At 44.2% G+C, this 26882-nt stretch overlaps 1 protein-coding gene and 1 long non-coding RNA gene across 2 annotated transcripts in view; one reads left to right on the forward strand and one right to left on the reverse strand.

Annotated features, from left to right (window-relative positions):
• The window catches only part of NAV1 (neuron navigator 1), a 179536-nt gene that overhangs the window by 101863 nt on the left and 50791 nt on the right, over positions 1 to 26882 (forward strand). The window lies entirely within an intron of this gene.
• LOC115288279 lies at positions 3442 to 15954 on the reverse strand. The gene is made up of 2 exons (XR_003906914.1): positions 15891 to 15954; positions 3442 to 3800 (listed from the first exon to the last, which is right to left on the reverse strand). It is a non-coding gene; the product is annotated as an uncharacterized LOC115288279 (long non-coding RNA).

Raw genomic sequence — 26882 nt, forward strand, 5'->3', positions numbered from 1 at the left:
GTGAGGTCCTGGGGGGACTCCTGAGCCGCTGGGCCCTGGGGAAGGTAGAAGGAAGAAGCTGTTCCTGACTCTGTTCACTTCTACCACTGCCACCCCAGTTCAGAAGCGACTTGAGATCCATGCAGGGTGTGCCTGAGCAAGATTATATTTGCCGCTGAATCAAGATTTGCACTGGATCTGCACTTGAGTTCTTTCCTTCCCTCACCACTGGAAATGTGAAAATCCTTTAGCTGGCTCGGCACGCCCTCCCTGAGCCCATCACTCCTTTCCTATACACTGCCTTTTCTAGGTTACCCCCTTGCAGTGCTCCACCCCAGGAGACCTCGGCTTTGTCTAGTGAGCTTAGTGTCTGTCCTGAGGCCACAGCTGCTGAGTACTCACCTAGCTCCTTACCAGAAACAGACTTCTGGGCAGGTGTGCCAGGGCGGGGACATGTCTGCCACAGCCCTGGGAGAGGAGCAGATCACATTACACCCACTCAGCCTGCTGCCTGCTAGGGTGGGGCTAGGTTGGGCTGTAGTTTCCTTTCCCCCAAAGCCCAAGACTTTCGGGCCAGTTGTTCGTGGTAGGCAGGAGAGAGGGAATGTTGTAAAGTGGACATCCGTCCTCAAATCGCCAGAGTTCAAATATAAAATTTAACTACCCTGGCTACAATCCATTGAGGGAGAGCTTAGCCCAGGCCTTTGCTCTAGAGGGGGCTCTAAACCTTCCCTGTAAGTGATGTTTGATTGGGGCCAACAGGGATCAAAGAGATGCTTGCCCTTCAGACACAGGTTCCCCTTAAGCTCGGAAGAAGGCAGCCTGGAGAGGATGTGAGGTATGGGGTGAATGACTTAAGTGGCCCGCAGTATCTCCATGACCAGTATCTCCTTGACCGGCTTTTGATGAGTTGAGCTGTGATTGGCCATTGGCCCCTTCCCTTGCCTCAGAGCAGATGCCTTTCCTTCCGAGATGCCTGGCAGCATTGCTCATCTGTCTTGGAAGGCTGTCTCCATAAGCACCATTCTTGCACATCTCGAGTGTCACAGTCTCTCCTAGAGACCCCTCTCTTTCCTGCTCTAGAAATCACCATCCTTCAGATTCTCCCAAACAGGGAACCTGGGGTGCAGGCATCTATGCCCTCCAGCATTCCAAGATTCCCTCTGAGAAAGGGCCTTTAGCTAGAGCCGGGGACCAGGGGGAACAAGACCTGCTCGCAGCACTTGCCTTGATGAGCCTACAGAGACAGGCCCCCTCCCCACCCCCAGGGCATAGGGCTTCAGCTTGGCACAAACTCAACCTCTATGAGAGGACGAAATGCCTGGGGACAGCAAAGCCAACGAGCTGCTTCTTGTTAGCGGGTTTTATGGGACTAGGCACAAGGCAGGCAAACCCCACTTGCCGGCCTAACCTCTTCCTGCTAAGCCTCCGCCCTCTGCTTGGGAGGTAGGGATGAGAGCCCTGCGGAGCATTGAGTATTATAGTAAGGAAGACTTAGTGTGGCAGCAGGCTGTATCCAACATCTGAGCCAATCACTTTTCGCCCTATAACGTGATGCTCTGAAACACCATCTATGCTAAGTGCTTTATAAACATTCATTTTCTAAATCCCTACAGCAGCCATATGAGGTATATTTTGTTACCATCCCACTTCACAAATGCAAAGACTGAGGCGTGGGGGAGGTTAAGTAATCGAATCACAGTGGTGGGATTTGTTTTCACACCTGGATCTGTCTGACTCGGAAACCAACCCCTAAACACTGCGATAAGGAGATTATTCTCATTGACACTGACCTAGGCGCAGGGAATGCTGACTGCTGAAGTTGCAAACCTTATAAGGGTATTTGAGGCCTTAGCCAAGGTCTGGAGTTGGCCTGAGAGTCTAGTGGGAGTGAAGTGGGAAGAACAGTGTGCTGACCTGCCTGGGGACTAGGGTTCCACTACAGTTAACTTTGCGACCTTTCAGAGGTCGCTTAACCTCTGGCCTCAGTTTCCTTCTCCCTAAAATGGGCCTAACTCCTGACCAGTCTACCTCACTGGGACATAGTCACGACACAAGCTGATGTGAAGAGCAAAGTGCTTTCAGCAAATGAGCTTTTAGGAGTGATATTTCCTAGCTGAGGTCCCTCGCCGGCAGTAGGAGTCCTTCCTGGATTCTTCAGTCTGCTTTTTTTACCTTAGCGATTTTTCCTTCCATTTTGCTAGGACCCTAATGAGGATGCCCATAGGATAATAGACTAAATAACTTCCTGGCTTAGAATATATCTTTCACTTTTTTCTTAAATTCTTAATTACCCATCTTCAGATTTCTCTGTAGTCCGAATTCTGTGCTAACTAGGATGGCATATTTATACCTCCTATTTTTTTTATTTTTTATCCTATGTTTTTTAATGTTTGTTTATTTTTGGGAGAGAAAGCATGAGTGGAGAGAGGCGGGGTGGGGAGGGGGAGACAGAAGACCCAAAACCCACTCTGCAGGGGTCCAAAGTCACAAGCACCTTGAGATCATGACCTAAGCTGAAGTCGGATGCTGCTCAACCAAGGAGCCACCCAGGCCCCTATTTTTTGTTGGCAGTTTACATGAAAATAGGCCACTTAAGGGCCACTTTGGCTCAGGTCATGATCTTGAAGTTTGTGGGTTCAAGCTCTTCGTTGGGCTCTGTGCTGACAGCTCAGAGCCTGGAGCCTGCTTCTGACTCTGTGTCCCTTGCTCTCTGCCCCTCCCCCATTCATGCTCTGTCTCTCTCTCTCTCAAAAATAAACATTAAAAAAAAACTTTAATTGTTTAAAAAACACCTTATATTACTCAGCCTCTGTTACGTGATAACTTTGTGCCAGTCATTATGCTAGGTGCTGGAGAAACAGAGCTGACCCTTAAGGAGCTAACATTTATTTGTTTGTTTGTTTAATGCTTATTTATTTATTTTGAGAGAGACAGCGAATCTCCACACTGCCAGTGGGGAGCCAGATGAGGGGTCAAGTTTATAAACTGAGATCATGACCTGAGCCAAAATTAAAAGTCAGTTCCTTAACTGACTGAGCCATCCAGGTGCCCCCATTTATTTTTTAAGTTTATTTATTTATTTGTTTATTTTTGAGTGGGAGGGAGAGAGAGAATGAGCAGGACAGGGGCAGAGAGAAAGGGAGAGAGAGAGAGAGAGAGAGAGAGAGAGAGAGAAAATCCTAAGTAGGCTCTGCTCTGTCAGCACAGAGCCCCACACGGGGCTCAAACTCATGAACCATCAGACCATGATGTAAACCAAAATCAAGAGTCGGATGCTTAACCATCTGAGCCACCCGGGTGCCTCTGTTGATTTGTTCATTTATTCAACAACCATAGTGAGTACTTCACAGAGCCCAGGGAACTGGGAGCCCAGTAGTGATTAGTTAGATAGACATAATAGTCCCTGCCTTCAGGAAGCTTGTATTTCTTTGGGTGAACAGATCAATAAAAGTCAACAAGTGAACCCATACATTTTATTTTAAATCGGGAGAAACGTGAAAAGGAGTAATGCCGGAGGTTGCAGTCTGGCGGAAGAAACAGCAAATAACTAGGACACCAGATCTTCTGTACAGTAAGTGGAAACAAGCATGGAAGGGGCATAGTTTGAGTGGTCAGGGAGGACTTGACTGGAAGATGGCATTTTCACTGGGCCTTGCAGCAAAAATAAGAGTTTTCCAGAGGAACAAGAGCTCGTTTGAGGAGAGAGGCAAGAATTTTCCTCAGTTGAGATGCTATATGTCCTCTTCCAGTTTCTCTGCCCAGACCCAGCATCACTGTGGCTTCTTTGATCACAGAAACTCCTTGTCTAAGGCAGAACCCTGAAACAGACAACAGAGTAGATGTTACACTGCTCAGCACCACCAGGAATCCTATCTGGAAACCTTTGATAATGCAACCTGGCTTGTTTCCTCCAGAGCCGGGTGTCAGTTTCATCTCAGGTGAAGTTCATGGCCAGAATGATGGCCTGCCCTTGCCTTTGCCATTAAGGCAGAGTCAAATAATGCTACCTCTAGTGGAGAATGTATCGGATATGAGAAGTCATCGTCACTCTGGTTTTCTTGGGACACTTTAGGAATTTCATAGAAATACCAAATTATTGGACATAATTAGACATTTAAATCTTAGGAAGCCTCTATCCCATGAAGATTCTGACATATCACTGGGGGAGAAAGACTGAAAAGGAAAGAACATGAAAGTCCCTGTCCATGTGGACATGGATGTGCATGACAGCCTGGCCACTGGCCTGTTTACACAGTCAACACAGTCAAGAAATGCTTGATACCAGGAAGCCTGGATGGCTCGGTCAGTTAAGCGTCCATCTTCAGCTCAGGTCATGATCTCACAGTTCATGAGTTTGAGCTCCGCATCTGGCTCTCTGCTGCCAGCAAGGAGCCTGCTTGGGATCCTCTGTCTCCCTCTCTCTCCGTCCCTCTCCCTCTTACACACTCATATGCATTCTTTCTCTCTCTCTCTCTCTCTCTCTCTCTCTCTTTCTCTCTCTCTCTCTCTCTCTCTCTCTCCAAAATAAATAAACATTAAAAATATGCTTGGTGTAACCCACGGACTTACAGAAGTTATGACAAACATGAGTATCCTTCGTCAACTGTTTTCCTATTGAATGTATGGCTACAGAGCCGTTTGAGTAGTGGGTAGGGTATTCAAAAGAGGAGAGCAGAGGCAAGTTGGGAACCAAACTGAGTGCTTTTTTGCCTTGTCCACTCCTCTCAGCAACCGAGAAGGGCTGATGGGGATGTGGCCATTTTTACGATGTGTGTGTGCATTCAGGAAGGGGGACACTCCTGTCCCAAGTCACAGCCAGTTAGTGGTGGAGCAGAAATGCCAACAGCTCTGGCTGACCCATTCTACCATAGACTGAACGCGAGGCTGTGGTGCTTTCCACAGGCTTGAGAATGCCGAGGCTCCCTTCCGGGATGGCCATTTTTTTAGAAAGGAGAGCTGTTAATGAGGTCCTCCAACCTCCAGGGAAGCAGCTTTCCAGCTTATTTATTTTTTTCCCATACCCATTTGTTCTATGGTGGTATTTTTGTCTAATCATAAGTTCCTAAGGGCCAGGGACTCTTCCTCAAGCAGTGTCTCTGTGGAATTTAATAGTGACAACACATAGCTAACAGGATTCTATTAGAAGAGCTTCATATAACAGCACAAATTTATATATACCATAGCTAGCCTGTGCCACATCACACTTAGAGCTGTTCAGATTGGGCCAGATCCTATCTCCTGAAATATAACAGCTACATACCAGTCAGTCATCAGTAAGTATTTGTTAATTGCCTACTGTGTGCCAAGAACTGTGCTGATCGCTACAAAGAGAAAAAAGACAACCTGTTTCAATCCATGTGATGGTAGGATTAACCTACAGCAGAGTTGAGTGTTGATTTCTGGCACTAGAAATAACAGTAGCTGGAAAAAGGGAGCAAGCAAGTCGAAAATGTAAAGAAAGACTTATCACCACGACTGGGAGCATTGCGTTAAGAGGACAGTGAGTGCGGCCGTCATGAAAAGTTCAAATGTAGACTGCAAGGAAATTTGGAGAGTGTATTCAGGGAGGAGGAAGGTTTTCAGGTACAGAAGAAGAGAGAAGAGGGTCCTGCGCCCAAGATGTGTCTTGAAGAGAATTTATGGGGCAGTAGGATCAGCGGGGAACATGTAGGAAAACTGGAATGGAAGACGCATCCCATTCCGCTATCTTTAATGCCCTGCTAGGCCCTCGTTCTTCTGGCAGTTGTCTGGTGCATGCAAGAGTGAGGAGTGAGTGTGTGTGTGTGCGCACGTGTGCACACGTCCACACATGCATGAAAGTGTTGTTTTTCAGGCTTGGAACGTTTTCCCATGGATTCTTTTCAATTCTTCTATAAGACTATTCTAGATACCCAGGTTTTGATCCTGGTGATCTGACAACTGTGTGATTTTAAAAATAGGTTTTTAACAGCCTTAAACAGAAGTCGCATTTCTGCCAGTGAGTGCAATTGTGGCCCAAAGGCCCTCGGGGAAGACAAATACTTGGGAATTATTCTTGGGTGTCAGGGTTTCTGGAATTTGACCCCCTAGACACAGTGGCTAAGATAACATCAGTGTCCTGTGGCACACATCCTAGACCTTGTTCTTAATTCTCTCTGATACGCAGTTGGAAAGCAGCACCTTTTTGGTTAATCAGGTCCCTGGAGATGGACGCCTTCTGTCTGGAAAGAGTTCCCGAATGAAATCCTTGTTGAGGTCGTGGTGCATTTCCATGTTCTGGAAATGTGTGCCATTTCTCCCTATTTCTTCCTGTTAAATATGTATTTGGTTCCCATAATTTATACTGTTTCTCCCCTGTAAGCTTGGCTCTCATAAATTCTAGGTGAACGTCCTTGTAATTTCCAGACCCCCGGCGCACAACCCGGATTTCCATACCAGTTGCTACTAAGGGCTTGTTTTTGGAGCACTCTTGCAGAACTCGGAGCTCCCCACAGCAGTCTCACATGAGTGGCCCTCTAATACATGGGATTCATGTGTGACAACTTTGCAGATGCCTTTTAGGCTAGCACTGAGCTGATCTTTGGGGGGGTGTGGGGGTGGACTTGTGAATCACCTTTTCCTGAAAAGGTAGCCCTCTGAATGAGGAAACTCCATAGAGGCCACTCTATGCTTATAATGCATTTTAGAATTACCTTTGAATCATAATGAGCAGTATGTTAATTTATTAATTTTCCTCTCTTGTCCCATTAACAGGGTCCTTCTCCCCGCACTTGTAAATTAAATGTGAAGGGGGAGGTATATGTAATAACCCCAGTTTTCTCCTGTGGTTTCTAGAAATCGCTTTCATCTCCCATAGATGAATCTCATATTTGCCGTTATCTTCTAAGTGTTTGCTTTTCTTCTGAAGTCCCCATATGGAAATCCTGGCAAAGCGGTGGTCCCAGAGGATTAGCATATATGGTGTGTTTAGGAAGGGAGGTGGGATCTGGCCTCTACACTTCAGTTCCTCCAACAGGGAAATTCCACCAGCCTCCAGCCTGGCCTCCAAAACCCCAGTGGGTAAAAGACCGGTCAGGTCCTAGGTCTGAAAAACATGCCTCCTGCAGGAGAGAGGAAGTCATCACTTAGTCCTGCACCGCCTGGTTCAGGAGCCTTCCTGCTCTCTGAGAAACTAATTCTGGAAATTTGCACAGAGCCGTTCATTCTGAAAGCAGCTTCAATCCCCAGCAAGTCCAAAGTCCTTGGGAAAAGACCTTGCTGTGCCGGGGAGGCACTGCCACCGGTAGGAGACCCCCTGAAGAAGTCGAGACTCCTGGCTTTCGTTCTCGTTTTCACACAATGGTCTGCTCTGGCAATTCTCTTAGCCATTCCTGGTCTCTGTTATAAAGTTGAACTGTGATGTTCTCTAAGCCAGAATGATTCTACCAGTAAAATCATGCCATCCAAGTAAAATAATGCTGGGGGAGTGATTTGAGCCCAAGGAATCAGAAATAACCTGAAGTTTTATTTGTCAGTTTCACTTTGCTTTGCCCCACCATTGGCCTTGACGTTTAGCAAAGAAACCCAGAGGTGAAGCAAGGAGGAACACACTGAGAAGCAGGAAAGTTCAGAGGTAGATCTGTGATAATGTCTTCAGCCTTATGAATTTCACCCTTGTCTTCCTACAGTGCTCTGGGCATCAGATACGGCAGAGCCCTCCCCCCGGACTTGCTCTTTATGCCCTCCGCACTAATTCTGCACTTTGCTGTGTCTGCACCCTTCTGCTCCCACCATTCTAGCTGAACGCTTACCAGGAGTTGTTTGTTCCCAAACCACTTTACACCAGTTGATATTATATCATTTGATTATTACATAAGTTGATGAAACGTGAGTGTAAAAATCGTTTCTATAAAAAAAACTGCATGATTGGGGGCTTAAGGGAGCTTGAAAAGGCAAACTCAGAAAAACTGTCGTTGAGATAGGTCTAAGACTTAAAAGGTCCTGGGGTGAGCTTTTAAGAGGATTTTACTCTCAGATTTCATGGCGTCGTGAAAATCTTGCTCCACTTAAAGAAACTGACACTGGAGGTAACAGTGCATTGTGGTGTAGGCGTGCAGAGGTGGAAGAGAAGTGTGTCCGGGAAAACCCTGTCTGTGTAGTTTTCTGTAACCAGGACTTACTGCTGCAAGGATTTGACACATACTGAGTGCCCTAAGGAAGGCGTGGAAGGGCCTTCTCTGGAAGCCTTTACTAGAAAAAACACCCATCTGTCTGGATGACCTGCATATGCATAGTAGTGGGGAGGACTTGGTGGAAAGGAAACTGGTCACAGTTTGAGGGGGCCTGGGTGGTGGGGGGTTGGGGGGGGCAGGGCACGCAAACCCTGAGCTTCTGCCTCCCTTCCAGCCCCCTTAGGGCTGCATTCTTCCAGATGTGAGAGAGGCAGAGGGTCTTCCTGGCACAGACCCCTTTGGGACAGCAGAGGACCAGAGGGTGAGGTGGAGCTGCAGGGACCCCTTTTCTAAGCCGAGAAGTGGCTCTGGGTCCATCCTGCATCTGAACAAAATGGAAGAAAGAACAGGATGTTTTTGTTCCTGTCTGTTGCCTGAAGGCACCTTTCCCAGAAACCAAACCAGTTTGATTTTGATTAACTTTCTCTTCTTTTAATTTCAGTTTTCCTTCTTTTGACTTCTTTAAGGATTATGCCAAAGCCCCAGACTGATCTTAGAGCCTCAGAACAGAGATTTCAATTCAGTTGCCCAAGGAAAGCATGTTAATACCAAAAGCAGTTTCCTAGCCAGTCATTTCCTGTGTTCCCCAAATTGCTATTTTTTCCCAAGATATGTATCTTTAGATAACAAAACTGTTCTCCCTCTCGACCTGGGGAAGTGATGAGGCAGGAGGCATTTTTAGGAAAGCCAAGTACAGGACAAGTCAGAGCGGCTGAGAAAGGGTTCATGGGCTTAAGTGTGATGTTCTGTGTACAGCCAGCATTGGAGTACGTTTTTGATACCGAAGGAGAGAGATGAGCACCCAGAAACCTAATACTTTGCCGCTGACTTGTTCCACAGCCCAGGGCAAAATTTCCAGCTTTAGTTTCCCCTTCTTGGAAGGAGAATGAAGGGCCCCGGCAGTTGAGATGCACACAGCGCACGATGCGCACGAGGCGGTTTGGAGAGCATGGAATGCGGTCTGAATGGAAAGTGCATCGGTAAGGATTCGCTGCAGAAATGTGGCGATCCAGTCTCACGGGGTGTTGAAAGCAAAAACCAGCTACAAAAAATGGCTGGGTATTTCTGTTTGCGAAGCATGCCAGATACTTCAATACCTGATTCTCTAACAACTGGGTGGGATGTCTGCCCTACAGAAATGTTTGGTGTATCTGACATTTGTAGGTGAGGGTTTGAGAAGCTTGAATCCATTCAGTTCCCTGTTATTTTTTCCTCCATTCATTCTTCATCCTTAAGTAGGCAGAATGTCAGGCCTGGGGCCTATAATGAGTGGCTTTTTACCTTGCCCGAACACCTGCACATCGTTTTGTTTCTCTGGAATCAGATCTTCACTTCATCCCCTTACTGGTTAAGAATTAAGATTCCTTTTTCTTTTCATTCTTTTTGTTCAAGGCTTTGTGATAGGTGAGAGATGTGCTTACTTTCACATGCATGGAAGACTCGCCCATAAAAATGAAGGTCTTTCACAATGCATTAGCTGGGTTTTCTCTGTGATGCTGACCTTTGACCCCCAGGCACAATGTGGCATTCAGCTGTCCTGTTCTCTCAAGTGAAAAACCTTCAGAGCCCTCAACAAAGATATTTCACCAAGAGTAAGCAGGCCATGAACCAAATGACTTAAGATAAGAAAGCGGTTAATTTTGAGATAAAGATGAAGGCAAGAGGGCTGTAAAAATGACAATGCCCAACAGGCCAGATCAGTGATCCCCCCACCGTGGGCGTGACAACTCAACCTTTCTTAAGACTCAGATTAAAGAGACAAGTAAACTTTCCACTGATTAAAGAGACAAGTAAACTTTCCATTCAATGGACTTTTTTAACGCTAGGATTTTTTTGGACAGACCTGCGCAGTGTTCCTTGGTAGGATTGATCAAAGAAGAATGGAGAATCTTAGGTGGGGGGGAAGCTATTCAGAATGCATGAATCTAGGGGGCCTCTTGGGAGCATTGCTTTTGGGATCCTTATCAAGTGCTCTCATTCTAAGGGCTTCGAGGCTATAAGCATTTATGAGCTGGTCTGTGGGCTGGTCGGTAAGAAAGAAAACTTCACAAGTAACCTGTGGTCCTGGTCATTACCTTAGAAAAAGTGCCAAGAAGGTAACGGATTACAGCATCGCCCCCACGCCCCCACCCCCACCTCGGCACCCCACCCTCTTAACTGTCTCTAGAAACATAAGGAAAGACTGAGACTTAGGAAGAAGCCTTGGGTGTTTAATTGTAAGGCTGGTTGAGGAGCGGGAGACAGAGAGGCGAGGTAGGGAAAAGTCATGGTTTGGTTTACACACAAAAAATCACTTCCAAGGACTGCCTTCAGAATACTTGTCTGCCAGTTGAGCCAGGACGTCCAGATTTCCGTGGTGTGAGGAGACTGTTCTTTCACTGCATCTACCTCACAGTGGTAACTTGCAAATTTTTCCCCCATGAAGCTTTATTTTTGGAGACCGCTGTAATTTACATGTTGGGACCTATTATTAACAGCTAGTTTTATGCTGTTGTTGGAAATCTTTACATTAGGAAAGAATGTATGGGTTGTTCGGGGCGTGGGTGGGGGAGGGTGGCGAGAGGAGGCTCAGATTAAAGGTGACCTTGGATAGTATCTCAGATCCGTCTGGGATCTGAGAATGGATTGGAAATCCACATCCCCCGCCAAGCCAAGAAAGTTCTCTTGGTTGCCTAGAAGCATCTTCCCAAGTAAAGAGCATTCACTTAATCTAAGAAGTGGCTGTTTTGGGGAAAAAGATATTGTAACTACTTTTTAAGTTGTCTGTCTGGGCACCACTGTGGTATGACTGCAGTCCATCCTAGAAGAATTGATGAGCCCTTTTAGAAGCTACATAGCATATTTTGTAAATGGAAAAAGCAGAAGCAACTGTGCTGTATTTAAATTTCAGCCCATAATTGGGTAATTGGAGAAAATCTCTTTTTTATTAAATTCTACCATCCAGTGTATGACCGGAAAACTTGGTGACCTCATGTATGACGACTGTCTGGGGTTGGAGAGTGGGTAACGTTGGTGTAAGAATGTATCTTTCAAATATCTTTATTAAAGAGTTTAGGGTAATGTTTTAGTGCTTCTCTATTACTCCTTCAACATGACAGTGCTCAACTCAGATGCTGTGTATTTTGCATTGGCCAGGGTAAGTGACTTCCACAGAAATGACAAGACTCCAGGTTCTCAAGTCGCTCTCGTTATGAGAGGTCACGCAATTTTTATATATAAACAACTTCATGGCAGATTCTGATTCTGTCTTGCATTTTGAAGCTGTTCTGGGCAAAGTCTGCATAGGAGGGTTTTCCAGAAACATATTGGGGGCCTATATAAAGGGTTGGCCTCTAACAGGTAATTACATGGGGTGATTGTTTTTGAACTAAAGATGGCACAAAGAAGATCCTGGTATAACCTTCCCAACTACACGAACCCAAGCTAAAGCTGTTAGACTCTTTGCCAAAAGTAACGACATTGCCAGTTTGATGGCAGATGAAAGTCCAAGGAGGGGGAAAGTGAAGGAAAGTTAGGACCTGGGAACCCCCAATGGAATAAAATTTGAAGAAGACGTTTAGTAATAGTTGTTTCTCCATATGGCCTTCTTCCCCACCGCAGACCCTGGTAGGATTCTCCACCATATCCATAAAGTCATTTTAACATGATCTCATGCTTCATTCCTTCAACATGTTTTTATTGAGAATCTACTCTGTGCCAGACCCCTCCATCCAACCTCTCTTACCCTGTAGAGGAAGATGCCGTCATACATGCCAGAGACAGAACTCCAAGGAAAATGGGTAGAATGAGAACATCACTTATGTCAAGGGCCACATACAATGGAAGACCAAAATTTAAGGGGTTGGCAGAGGAAGAGGGAGAATGGAGGTGGGGGTTACAGGAAGAGAATGCTGTCACTGAAGCAGACAAAGAATTTCAAGGAGTAACTGACAGTGACAGATGCAATGGACAGGCTGGAAAAATAGGACTAAAAGTCCTAAGTGGATTTAGCAATATACAGAGCCTTGATAACCCTGGCCAGAGAGATTCTAGGGAAGCAGTGAGGATGAAGTCCAAGATCCAGTGAGTGGAGGAGTAAATGTGAGGTAAGGTGGAGATGGTGAGTGTAGGCAGTTTGAAAGGACAGATGGTAGCCTACAAACGCGGGTTCCCCCCATGTGTCTCATGAGTGAGGAGGCACCAAGATCAAACCAGAGGCAGCCATCTCTTGCTAGATCTGCTTTTACTTTTTTTTTTTAATGTTTATTTAAGAGAGAGAGAGAGACAGAGCATAAATGGGGGAGGGACAGAGAGAGGGAGACACAGAATCCAAAGCAGGCTCCAGACTCTGAGCTGTCAACAACACAGAGCCTGATGTGGGGCTCAAACCCATGAACCGCAAGATCATGACCTGAGCTGAAGTCAGATGCTTAACCAAAGGAGCCATCCAGGCGCCCCTGCTTTTACTTTTTCAACACGATCATCTATGCTAGAATTTTTGTGTTACTTGTGCCACAGGCTACAATTTTATTTTGTCCTGTTCTATTAATTTCCAGTTCTGATGCATAATTCTCTGACACCAGCTGGGCATCCTACAATTCATCTGAATTCCGACACTGTCTAACTGGAAAGAGCATCTGATCCCACAGGTTAAGGGCTCACTTCTACAAGATTGTCCCCACCTACTTCAGATGCCAGTTGCGAGTCCAGGTTGTCACCTGGGCCTCTGACTGCCCAATTGTAGATCAGAGGTTCCCCCATCCCCTCCTTGGGTTGGATTAATTTGCTAAAGTAGGTCACCGAACTCAGGAAAACATTTACTTACTTGAGTACCAGTTTATTATAAAGAGATACAACTCCGGAACAGCCAGATGGAAGAGACACATAGGGCAAGGTATGTGGGAAGAAGTGTGGAGCTTCCATGCCTGCTGAGGGGGCTGTCTCTGCCTCTCCACATGTTCATGAACCCCAGAAGCTCTCCAAACACTGTCCTTTTGGGTTTTTATGGAGGCTTCATTATGTAGGCATGGTTGATTAAGTCATTGGCCTTTGCCAATTAATTCAACCTTACAGGGACTGAAAGTTCCAACCTTCTAATCATGTGATTGAGTCCCTTGGCAACCACCCTCCATCCTTAGGTGGGGTCCCAAAGTCACTACACTGACATAAGTAAAGACACCTGTATCCCTGTCATTACTTAGGAAATTCCTAGGATTTTAGGAGCTCTGTGCCAGAAACAAGGACAAAAACCAAATATACATATTTCTTATTATAAAACACAATATCATGAACTTAACCAGTCTTTTCACTGGGGAAATAATCTATTTTATTCAACATGTATAATTGGCTCTCAAAATAAAATGAGCAATCTATATGAATCATGTTTCACACAGTGTAATTTTACCAAAATGTTACAGAAAATATAGTTTCAGGTATAATGTAAACAAAATGCAGTCAGGAACAGAGGATAACTGTAGATACTTAGATAGGAGTAAAAAGAATTCAAAGTAAAGACAACTGTAACTTAGTACCTTGCCTAAATATTGTCCAGTTAACATTTGGCACACAGCATACTTCAATTGTCTTCAGCAATACTAGAAAGAATTGACACACATGCACACACATACACAAAACCCTCTTGCCCCAGTAAAATAAAAATGAAATCTTTTGCATAAAAGCATTTTTAAAAAAACCCTGTAAGATGGAGGAAGGTTATACTTACTTTTGGCTTAACTTGGTTTTCATTGTTATTTTTTAAGGGGCAGTAATGATTGGCTATCTGTTTTGACACAAAGCAAAAACTACTCTGGTTTCTACGGTCAAATGCAGGCTAAGAAACTATTTGAATTCTTAGTTGATTTTCTTTAGAGGCTCCAACACAAGATTCATGGTAGTGTGGATCATGAGATTTGGCGACTAAGTACCAGACATGTGAGTTTCTACATGTGGGGGAAGTACCTGGAAGGTGAAATCATTAAAGGGAGCTCACTCCTGATGCAAGAAATGGGAAAGAGTCTCCTAGAAGGGAAGTTTTGGGGGGGTTTTGTTTGTGTTTAGTTACAGAGCATAGGCAGAATCGATTTACCATGAAAAACTAACCTTGGTGGGAGTTAAGAGTTGCCTCTGAGAGTTAAGATGTTCCAAGGAACAGACAGGAAATGAAGGGAAGAATGCACAAATATGAGTACAATGTAGAGCCTACCTAAAAGTATTTAAACCTTCAGTTTTCATGTGTTTTTATAGAGTTTATCTAGATTAAAGCACTACAGTCATATTTTCAGGGCCTTAAAAAGCCTAGTTCTTCAAACACTTCATACTTACTTGTTTATTCTGAAACAAAACCATTTTATCAGCTCTTCAAATTGTTTCATCTCTCTCTTCAAGATGTCCACAAAGGGCCCAAGAAGTATCTCAAGGACTTGTACCTTTGTAACTGAACATTTGACCTCCTTGGCTGATGATGTCCTGGGTGGCTGCCAAACCCGCTGACCCTCCAAAACCTTCTCATTCATAATAGCCCCCGCTTCCTGCTGCGTAGTTTTTCAGTCAGTAGTTTGCATTTACCTGACTGAATATGTAGAAGCCCTCTGCATTTTCATCCCAAAGAAAAATTCTTATTTTCAGACTAATAGGTTTCTCTTCCAAAGCATCTGGTATTTTTTTTTTTTATACTTAATCCTTCTCTAGAGATTTTTTTAAATTTAAAAAAAATTTAACATTTACTTATATTTGAGAGACAGAGTGGCAGCAAATGATCAGAAGAGGGGCAGAGAGAGAGGGAAATCCGAAGCAGGCTCCAGGTTCTGAGCTGTCAGCACAGAGCTTGACGTGGGGCTTGAACTCATGAACCGTGAACCATGAGATAATGACCTGAGCCAGTCAGACACTTAACTGACTGAGCCCCCAGGCACCCCTAGGGATTTTTTTTTAAAGCATGGAATTTATGGACAAGTTTTTTTCTTTTTTTCTTTCCTACTTAGGCTAGCTTTGTGATTGACCAGTTAATGCTTCTTTCTTGGCCCCCAAAGGTTTCCTTCCTTCCACAGTTACAATAGTAGTACATGTGGTATAAGAGGATGGTAAAGTGAATTTTCCATAAAAGCACTACTGTTACCCTGACCAAGGCAAGAGTGCTGGCTCTTCCACCAGGATGTCCTCGACAAAAAAGCAATTCCCTTTATCCCCCGCTTCAACAACCTGCTCTTGGGGCTTGACTTTTGTGTCATTTGCTCCATTGAATATCTGAAAAAGCAACTCCTCCTCAAGATCTCTAATGGGGCAAGAATCTTGAGCGGTTTCTTTCAGTTTCTATATTTAACCCTCTATCTTGGGATAAGAGGACACAGCACTGTGGTTCACAGCATATACTCTGTCTTCAGTGCTGTAATCAAATGATGTTCTCCAAAATTCAGCCAACCCAGGACATCCGCCATTAACCTTGGAGACAATTCTGAATTCATTTTCATCCAGCGAGGCACGAGTGAGGAACATTTCCTCTTGAATTCAGAGATGTCTAGCATTTACTGGTCTATTGTTTCTCCAGGTTTGGGTGAACAAGGTCTTCTGCATGAGGAAGGAGTCTCTAAAGTGCCGTCATAATCCAGTCTAGCCTGGGCCCTATAACATTGCTATCAATTTTTTAGCACACACCAATCTTCCCACACATGGCTACTCCCTAAATAAAGCCTCTGTACTTCACATCACCATCTAAGATGAGAACCTGAAGGAAAACAGACGCACCTGTGCGGCACAGACCTCTGCGCCAAGAAGATCCATTGGCAGTTGCCAGGTGTTGATAGACAAGGGGAGAGGAAGCTGGTGGGCGGGACTTCCTCTGGTGAGGTGGAAGCCAGCAGGAGCCACTAAATTGCTCCTCTAGATCCCAAAGTCAAAGCTGTGAGAGGCCATCGCATTGACAACTTAGACTCTCAAGACTGGCCCATGCCCAATAAGACAAAGCTGTCTGAAGAGGAGGCACCACTAGTACCACTTGGGCAGCCTAGCCGTGATGTGTGAGCGTGTAGTGAGGAGTGGCGCAGCCAGTGGCCCTTGTGGAAGGCCCAGGGCTGCACCATGTATAGGGCGGCTCCTGCACTCACCTTCCCCCTTCCAACAGGCGCCCTGTTTGATCCAAAAGACTGCATATAGTGGTCCTCCTTGGGGGCGGGGGGGTGGGGAGGAAGGCTCATCCAGTATTTTCCCTTCTCCTCACTGTGCAGGAACGGTGCTTGGAGTCTTACCCATGGGTTAAAAAGACTTCATTTGCAAAGCAACGTGCAGAAGATTGAACTTAATAATAAAGGGCCAGGTAGAGTCCTGGATGAGTTTCTCTGGAGGGGGAATGATACCCAAACGGGGTTGTCCAAGAAGAGCAACCTACCCACCAAATGCTAAATCAATGTCCTTAGCTACTCTTCCTCCTATTCTTCTGCCACCTCAACAATTACTTTTTCCCCATTCTACTGCAGGCTTGAGCCATAGAGATTTTACGTGGCAGTGCTCATGTTACACTTTGCCTTCACAATCTGTATGAATCGGTTTGAACAGATATGAAAGGTTTCTGTCAAGTTAGACTATCCTACACTGTTTGCTAAAGCCCTCCCTTTAGTTGGCCAGGAGCGAGCCACTTGGGAAAATTGTGTTTTGCTTTGCAGGCTTTGGAGGTCTAGGAACTAACCCATTTCTTTTGCACCGTTCTCAATCTCAGACTTCAGTAACTGTTGAGAGAGGATGTAAAAGTGACGGAGCAGACACAAATTAAATTTGACCTTGAGACCACCTTTTTGTGCAAAGAGCCCCAAGAGATGCATAAGTGATCACTGCCTCCCCGTGGAACACCATTTGGAAGGCTGCCAAATGATCCACTGCAGAAGTAATACCAAATGGTTCCCCAGTGATCTGAGGAAATGCCTAATTTAGTTTTGCTATTCTGTGACTACCCCTAACTTCAGTTCTCCCTCTCTCATGGAGGAAGTATTTATAGTATATGTAGTGGTTTAAAAAACAGGGTTTTCAGAGTCAGACAGATCCTGATACTAGACTGGCCCTGGTTCTTAACTTGCTGTAGGACCTTGGGCACATAACTTCCCGTCTTAAGTTTCAGCTCTCATAGAGGTAAAACGGAAATGATATCTAACTGAGGGTTAATATGAAGGTTAAATGCCAGCAAAGTGTTTGGTATACATATTTAAATACTGGGCACAAAGTGACTATTGTCTTAATAATGTTTGATGATGTTCACAAAGAAAAATAAGATTAGAGTGTTTACATGGATCAGCCCAAATCTGGCATCTCCACTAGACAGTAATGTAAAATGCATGCCCCTTTGACAAAAGAATCAGTACAAAAGCCAGCATGTTGAAGATGCCTTTTTATATTTTTTTATGTTTTTATTTATTTATTCTTGAGACAGAGAAACAGAGCATGAGCGGGGGAGGGTCAGAGAGAGAGGGAGACACAGAATCTGAGGCAGGCTTCAGGCTCTGAGCTATCAGCACAGAGCCTGATGCAGGGCTCAAACTCACAAACCATGAGATCATGACCTGAGCCAAAGTTGACTGCTTAACTGACTGAGCCACCCAGGCGCCCCTGAAGATGCCTTTTTAAAAAAACACTGTTTGGATTGACACAGTGCCTTCAGTACTAGAAAAGTGGAGACACTGCTCTGATTTGATGCAAGCTTATAGACAGGTAACATGAGCTAGAGAACCACATTCACTCCACACACTGAAAGACACCTGAAAAATGTCCTGGGCTCCGGCATTTCTGAAGTTGGAGGATATGATGCCAAGAGTGCTTGTTAGTATCATTTGGTTGTTTCCTCAGGTTCCTAAATTAGTTGAGGTTGTCTTCCAGAAAGCCATAAGTCTTCAGTACAACTGCAGACTTTCCTCTGCTTAAGTACAGGACATTGGTACATGTTTCTCCAACAATGTAGAGCTTATGTTGGTTGTGTTTGGGTGGGTGGGTATAAGGAGTAGCTAATGTTGAGTCCCATCCGATCCTGCCTGCTGACTAAGTGAACAGGAGTTTTTCACAAAGCAGGCTCGGATGCTTATATGGATTGCTTGGCTACAGCGGGAATCTTTAGTGCTGAGTCCACGCGGATTAAGAAATGGTCAGTTATAAAGTGTGCCCTTAAATTGTCTCATCTTCTCACGACTATTTCTCTTGAAATGATGATATCAAGATGTCAGTTGAAGCACCGGACAGGCTCCCCCTGTAACACTGATAAGCCTCCCTGGAAACACGCTGAAGTCCTTCAAGATCCCAAGTTCTAAGTCTTTGTGGGAAGGTGAATAGAGAAAACTGGTATCACTCCTACCCCTATGGCCACTGCCATCATATATGATTAATACTTTTCATTTGGACTTTAAGTGAGGACAGAACATAAAGAGGAGTTGCAAAAGTTATGGGAATAAAGGAATCTAGTCAAAGTCATGGAAATTGAAACTTGAAAGTGATCTAACTATGCTGTATGAAAAGTTTCTATAATTTAAAAAACAGCTTCATCTTTTATCTTATTTGTGACTCTCCAGACAGCCTTAAGTGTTTATTTTCCTTTATATTTAGTGAAGGGACAAAAACTATTTTTGTATAACCCTGCATTTGACTTGTATTAGAGTAACCTTCTTCATCCAAGGTTGTTCACTGAATTTCTGCCTGGGGATCTCAAGAGGGTACGGAGAAGAGGAGTGATGTGTCTGTTATGGATCGGTCTCTCGGTATTACCTTTTTAAAAATGTTTGTTTATTTATTTTAGAGTGTGAGAGAGAGAGCATGGGGGAGGGGCAGAGAGAGAGGGAGACACAGAATTCAAAGGAAGCTCAAACCCATAGACCATGAGATCATGACCTGAGCTGAAGTCAGCCGCTTAACCCACTGAGCCACCCAAGCACCCCTCAGTATTCTGAAATGAAAAACAAGAGTAGTCATGGTGAATCCATGGATACGGATGACGTTCCCTTTAAGTGTATGACTAAATGTCATACCTTCACATATCTTGCATCTATCCTACGTGCTCATGCCCCTAGATCTAAAGAGGCACTTGGGTCTCTAAGCCGTATCCTAGGCCAACAGGATAGTATGCAGGTGGGCAGACATGAGGAATTCGGCTCCAATACTTTTCTCTCTAGATTTTAGGATCTGGGATTCGGTGTTTGTTTCTGTTTTGCTGGCTTTCCTTTTTAATGTTCCTTGTTTTGTTTTTCTTTTGTAGATTAAATGTGGACAGCATTAGGATAATTAATTAGAGGCAGAAAGTTTGGGTTGCGCATGAGCCTTCTCTTTTGAGTCAGGATTTTAAACTGAGGCTCAGTCAACAGAAAAAAAGATCTCAGTTTCTGTGGAACTCTCAAGAAGAGGTTAGGAAGTGGACTTATTATTTAATAGAGTAAAAGGAAAAAAAGGTGATAATGGAAGGCCAGGGAATCAAGTGCGAAGATTGAACGTGATACAAAGAAGTCCAAAAAAGGGGGGAGTGATGTGTTCAAAGGAAACGCCTGGCAGTCCGTTTGGTTTGTGGTGGGAAGCCTCATTCCACGAAGAGAGAGTAGCTTACAGGCTGGAGGTGTTTATTGCCAGCTCAGCATTTCACACTAGCAGTCTGGCCTGAATCATTTGGAGCTGCCAGAAACTTCTCAGAGTTGCACAGATTTTTGAGCCTCATAGTATGAATGTACGGCCCAACTCCTCTTTGTTCACCTCTTCTGATTCTCACCGTAAGCTACAAGGGTGACTTGAGAGCTGAAGTGAGTAGCAGGGCTTTGCTCCATTGCCAAAATCGTAATAGAATCTTACACAGGACATAGGCATTCTCTATGACTTCCTCCAGCCAGGCTGCGTAGCAGGATTTGTGTTTCTAACTACGAAAGGCTTTTGCTTCTGCATAAATCGTTAAAAAAGCTGCAAATATGTTTGAACCCCATCTTATGTTGAGGTAGTACCTGACTCTGGTGGAGGATTGGGGGTGAGGTGGAAACAATACTAGTGTGTTTTCTTTTTCTTTTCCTCTCCTGCCTCCTCCCATTCCCACTAGCGACACCCCGCCCCCCACTTTTTTTTTTCCCTGAGTCAAAACTGAGCCAGTAGTATTTCTGGTAGAAAAATCTGGTTTTGACCGCAGCTGAACAGGTTAGATCAGAAAGGCACTGAAAGGGAATAAAAGCAGAGGTCCTTCCTAGTCCTACATTGCTTTCTGGTCCAGGACTTGTCAGTTGAGGAATTATTTCTTTTCCTTTTCATTTTTAGTTTGGCCTAGCCCGGCGGTTGGCAAAGTTTGGCCTTCGGGACTATATCTGGTCCACTGCCTGTTTCTGCCCAGCCTAGAAAGCTAAGAATGGTTCTCATGTTTTCAAGTGATTGGGGATGGGTGGGGGGGGGGGGTCAAAAGAAGAGTCATATTTTGTGACACATGAAAATTACGTGAAATTCAAATTTCATTGTCCATAAATAAAGTTATTTTGGAACATAGCTGCATTCATTTGTTTACAAACAGTGAATGACTGATTTCCTGCTACAATGGAGAGTTGAGTACTTGGAACAGAGACCATATGGCCCTCAAAGCCTAAATTATTTACTGTCTGGTCCTTTATGGGAAAAAAAAAAAAACTTGCCAAGCTCTGCTCTAGGCATTTAACCTGAATCTTTCCTACATTTCAGAATATTGTCAGTTGTCTCTTAATTCCTGGCTGCTCTAAAGAAAATGCAGAAATGCAGACAGTGTTGTAACATTTCCTTACAGTTAGCCAGGGATTTGGGAATGGTGTGGCAGACTCCTAAGAAGGCCTCAGGAAGAACAGGGGTGAGAAGTGGGAAGGAAGCAGGAAGCATCTTAGGAAATTTTAAATCAAATACCATTTTCATCCCTTTCCAAAAATCCATAAGATGGGACATCTGTGACAGTTTGGGGAAGAAAAGGAAATGGTGGTTCGAAACAGTACCCTAGTGACTGTTCTTAGAGCCTCCTCCAGACTCTCTCAGATAAACAACAGCAGAAACTCAAAGATCACTTTTATCAATTGACATCTTAATTTCATGATTTAAAAAATTTTTTTTTCATGTTTATTTTTGAGAGAGGGAGAGAGAGGAGCAGGGGAGGGGCAGGGAGAGCAGGGGGACAGAGATCCAAAGCAGGCTACGCCCTGACAGCAGAGAGTGCCCTGTGAGGCTCAAAACTCACAAACCTTGAGATCATGACCTGAGCCGAAGTCTGATGCTTAATCGACTGAGTCCACCAGGCTCCTCTTAATTTCGTGACATTTTAGTTTTTGTCAAGATATATTTTTTTGCCTAAGGTAAGAAACAAAACAATTTTCCCCAACGTTCAACTTTCCAAACGTTTTGCTTTGTAGGTGCTGAATTACCTGTTTATACTTGGGGAAATTGAGGCGCAGACAAACCGATTCAATTCTGGTAGTAGAGAGCAGTGGAGACAGAGGCGCAGATTCAATATTCCCCAGCCTGCCCTCAAAGGGCTGCGCTTATTCTTGGAAGGTGGATAGGAAATCACACCTGAGAATGTTCCTTTTTTCTTGAGAGAGAGTCCCCGTTATCTTTTACTCAGTGGGGAATTTAAATTTCCTCATTTGGACACATCTGAGAAAGAGAGGAAAGTTACCTTGGTTTTTTACTCCTACCCCTGCGAAAACAGTAGAGGAGGGGAAAGCAGGGAAAAAGGGAAATCTCTGAAACGAGAGAAAACTCAAAACAAATTGTGGCCAGCCGACTCAGCATTCCTCACCCACAGTTGGTCCTAATTAGGGAGACTCCCGTTAAACAGCTCAACTTTCTGCTCTTTTTTTTTTTCTTTGCTCTGGCCCTGCCCGCTGACATGGCAGAGCTTTAACTAAACCACACCTCGGAAACAGTCCCTCATGTCTTCCCCTTGCATTCTCACTTCTGTCTCTCGCCCGCTACCCTGCAATTACCCTTTCCCACATTAAGATCTCAATAAAATCTATTGATACCTCTAATCCAATCGCATCCATTTTCTTCCACAAAGTTCTACCCAAGCTGTTTGCATGGCTGAATAATTGTGTTTCGTGTCCATAGAGGGGCACACGCAGAACCTGATTGCATCATAAAAAGATGGAATTTCTCCAGGATTATTTTGCTGCCAAGTCAAAGCAATAATTCCTTCCACTTTGCTTGACTCCTTGATTTTCTCAGTCCATAGCTTCTACTGAGCCTAGCTGATGGATTTGGGTATTTCATTTTGGCTGTAATGAATGGCCTGTGGCATTAGGATCAAATGCTTAATATGAGTAAATCTCTGAATTGAAAACTAGTCTGAATCATGAAGGTGGTTAGTGTCCAAGGTAGCCTACTGGGATTATTGATATAGCGATAAAGAATAGGCTAGATTTTGTCACTTAACTGTTATAGTAGTCTGCCCAGGATGCCTTAACAAGATACCAAAGGCTGCAAGACTTAAGCAACAGACATTTATTTTCTTATAGTCCTGAAGGCTAAAATCACAAGATTGAGATGCTGTGAGGTTTGGTTTCTGGTGAGACCTCTCTTCCGAGGCCTGTAGACAGCTACCTTCTCTCAGTGTCTCTGCGTAACCTTCTTCTGTGGGCGTGCCCAGAAAGAGCTCTCTGGTGTCCCTTCCTCTGCTTATAAAACCATCAATCCTATCAGATTAGGTCTCCACCCCAATGACTTCATTTAACCTGAATTACCTCCCTAAAGGCTCTATCTCCAAATGGAGTCATTGGGGGAGTCTGGGTGGCCCAGTCGGTTGAGCATCCAACTTCAGATCAGGTCATGATCTCACAGTCCGTGAGTTTGAGCCCCATGTCAGGCTCCGTGCTGACAGCTCAGAGCCTGGAGCCTGCTTTGGATTCTCTCTCTCTCTCTCTCTCTCTCTCTCTCTCTCTCTCACTCTCTCTCTGCCTCTCCCCTGCTCACACTCTCTCAAAAATAAACATTAAAAATGATTTAAATAAAACAAATGGAGTCATTGGGAATTATGGCTTCAGTGTAAAGATTGGGTGGGAAGGACACCATTTGGTCTGTAACCATGGTCTAGGCTTAAGAAACTCTCTTAACCTCAGGGCAAAGATTAAATGCCAGAATCAAAAAGGCAATGCTTGAAGATGGTGCTACGAGGCAAGATGATAATTTAAAAAAAAATTTTTTTAACTAGGCCATAGACATCTGAGAATCTGAAAGTATGGTCCAAGTCCAGAAAATTGCACATATGCACAGAATTTTGTATACCACTGCAAGGGCGTCCAGTTCTCCAGACTAGTGAAGGACTCCATGCTAGCAGGCCAGCTCTCTCTAAAAGCATACTGGGCACTGGTGACATGGATGGCATCTGCACAGCTTCAGGCAAAGGGTATGAAAGAAAAACATATGTCTTTATTTTGAGTGAACGGGGTTCTGCATAGGACTGGACCTATGGCGCTATTACCACCACTCAAAAACCTTAGGACTTTTGGAAAAGGAGCATAAGTTCAAGAGGACCTGTGACAGTGGCTACAACTTGAGCAAGAGTTGAGGTGAGCTCAAACTGGGGCAAGCAGACAGAAGTTCTCTCACTTTTCCATTACATAAGGCATCATCAGAAATAACAGAAGTCTTCTCTCGGTGAGTACGTTAGGGTGATGTTTCGGATTCTTGCTGATATGACAGCCCCATGTTTATTTATGCTATCTCCTCATTAGATGCCACAGGGAACTTTGGCAGTCACTGTAGAAATTATAAGCCGAGCGACTTAAAAGGAAAAGACCACAGTGGAAATCTGTGACTTCTTAATTTTACAGAATGGTCAAGGTACCGTAGGGCACTGAGGTCTAATTTCCTTGGCTTTTACTTCAGCTGGGTTTGATCTCCAAGAATTATCTTCAGAATTTGTGGTAGTGACCGTTATAAACTTCCCCAGTTGCATCTGAGTAAAAATGCATCACCTAGATGTTGCAACATCTAGGCTTCACTAGGCTTCAACATTGCTGGGATGATTTTCTCTGATTTTTTAGTGGTGCCAGTAATACCGTGTAAGCAAATCTATAGGAATTCGATCTGATTGTGGGTCCCCAGCCCATAGCCATTCACAAAATTAGACTCCGTATTTGAGAGAGCAACAAAATTAATCAGATAGTTCTGTGATTCAAACTGGAATATAGGAGATGTCTTCCACAAGTCACTGAAACCATTAGTTTTCTTACGCTCTGGGATCCTAGTGTGAGCTTACTGCCAAAATATCAGGGAGGCCAAATAAATTTTCCTAATTGTACATCTCCTCCAATTTCATATCAGACTCTGGTTACCTTGTTCTTTAGAGTCCCTTTTTCTAGGTGATCTTTACTCTTGATGAAGACTTGGCAAACTCTTAACTTAAAAAATTTACATTGGCTTCTTCTCCATCCTACCCCCTCTTCCTCTGAACCTCTCACTCTGCAATTCATCCTTTCCTCCCATTGCCTGGCTTTGTTGGCCAGATCAGGCTAGCTTGCTGTGGTCTCTGCCAAACCACAGACATGTAATGAAGCAGACACTGCACTCCCCCTTGCTCTTGGAGAGCTCTGAGGCCTCATTGGGGGTGGGGAGCAGGAGAGGTTACTTACTGACTTTGAGAACTTTGGCAGTACTTGGGTAGAATGTGGGTTTCTCTACATGGCCTCGATTCATTTGCAGAACTGAACATCACACAGTTGCCCAATTTCATTCTGACTCTTTCATTATCTTTTTTCTTTTTGTAATCACTTATCCTCGTTAATCTCTTGAATGCTCACTGAGGACTGTGGCTGATAATTCGATGCATGCATCCAACAATTCTACCACATTTGGTGCCATCTTGGGAAGGATAAGCTGAAGTTTAACAGCACACCATAGCTTTCCCAGGTCACGGACCAACTGTAATCACTGCAGCAACTAATGAGCTCCAGCTCTTCAAAGCTGACATTTCATTGACCAAAAGTTTCCTGTTTAGGACAGCGCTTTCCAATAGAAATATGATGTAAGTCACATATGTAATTTAAAATTTTCTAGTAGACACATTTTCAAAAGTAAAACAAGTGTAATTAATTACCATGACATTTTATTTAGCCCAATATATCTAAAACATTATTTTAGTATGCAATATAAAATTATAGTAAGATACGATTTTTTTCATACTGTTTGAAATCTGGCATTAAATCTTTGAGGTCTTACTATACATCTCAGTTTAGACGAGCCACATTTCAAGTACGCAGTAGCCACATAGGGCTAGTGGCTACCATATTACCCAGATCTAGGAAATTACCACCCTGTTAACAAAGGAGAACAAGTGAGTCCACTTGCTGCAGGGACCAGAGATGGAGCATCACTGATTAATTCTCTCATTAGGAACCCACATCTCCATGGCTGTCTGGGTGACCTTGAGGACAGCCTGAGCTACTATCAGCTGAGTGGCTCACCCCCAGGAATGGTCCCAAAGGAGGCATAAAAGACAAATGAAGACTAGGATATCTTTGGAACTTTGACTTAAGAAGAGTTCAAAACATGATTTCTTGCTCAAATATATCAAACAAGGGTGGGATAAGTTGTCATTGCTGTTATTTGACTCTGTTTCTTCCTACTGAGTTTTCCTCCTATTAAGACTTTAGAATTCGGGGCGCCTGGGTGTCTCAGTCAGTTAAGCGGCCGGCTTCGGCACAGGTCATGATCTCACGGTTCGTGGGTTCGAGCTTCGTGTCGGGCTCTGTGCTGACAGCTAGCTCAGAGCCTGGAGCCTGTTTCAGATTCTGTGTCTCCCTCTCTCTCTGACCCTCCCCTGCTTGCACTGTCTTTCTCTGTCTCTCAAAAACAAAAGACATAAAAAAAATTTTTTTAAAGGGTTTAGAATCCACTACCACATGTCTGTAGCAAACATGTACTGGCATGCAGGCCAAAGACACAAGCATAAACATAGTTGGTATTGAACCATATGGAAGTACCCATGTTTAACCATTTTTTACCTACAAAATTGACAATTTCATATGGTTTAACCTATTGTATTTCATCTAAGAAGGTAAGAGTATTCTTGAGGTTGGAAGTAAGGCAATCTGTATCTAAACTCTAAGCTAGTTGCTGGTTATGTTCCAAGGAGGTTCTGGAAATTTTTAAGACTAGAGCAACATCAGGAATGTATTCTGGTCCAGAGAAGTATATACTCTTTGAAGTCAGACTGGTCCATTGCCAGCCCTAAAGTTAGCCTCCCCAGGAGGACACATTAATGTTGAGTCCCTTTATGTATTTAATTCTCTCTTGGACTGATCCTAGACAAAACTTTATCTACTCTTCTCCCTGTGCCCTTGAAGTACCAAGAGTAATTTGAGTTTCAGGAGCAGATGTCATGCAGTGCCTTTGGCTGTGGAACCTTCCAACAACAGCATTACCTAAAGTACTTACACTCTCAAGATATTCCTTTTGTGTTGATTCATAGTCATTATAGCTCTTAGGGAACCTAGGGCCAGGGTCGTCACATTAGTTAGCCCCCCACCCATCTTGGCTGTCAGATTGCCATTGGACCTCAAATCTAATCTGCACTTTGTGTTACCATCAGTCACTGTTTCCTGTATAAGTGCCTGACCAAGGCCAGTGTCCATCAACCTCAGCAAGTGAGACAATATCAAGACTTGTGGCTATTGGTGACCTTTCTCCCTCTGCCCCATTTGATGTTTGTGTGTTTCATAGAATACAATCACCCTTGTTGGTACAGCGATAGGGACTGAAAAACTTCCTAAGTCTAACTCTGGCTTCTTT

Source organism: Suricata suricatta, chromosome 3 (genome assembly GCF_006229205.1).
Source record: "Suricata suricatta isolate VVHF042 chromosome 3, meerkat_22Aug2017_6uvM2_HiC, whole genome shotgun sequence".
Taxonomy (NCBI): domain Eukaryota; kingdom Metazoa; phylum Chordata; class Mammalia; order Carnivora; family Herpestidae; genus Suricata; species Suricata suricatta.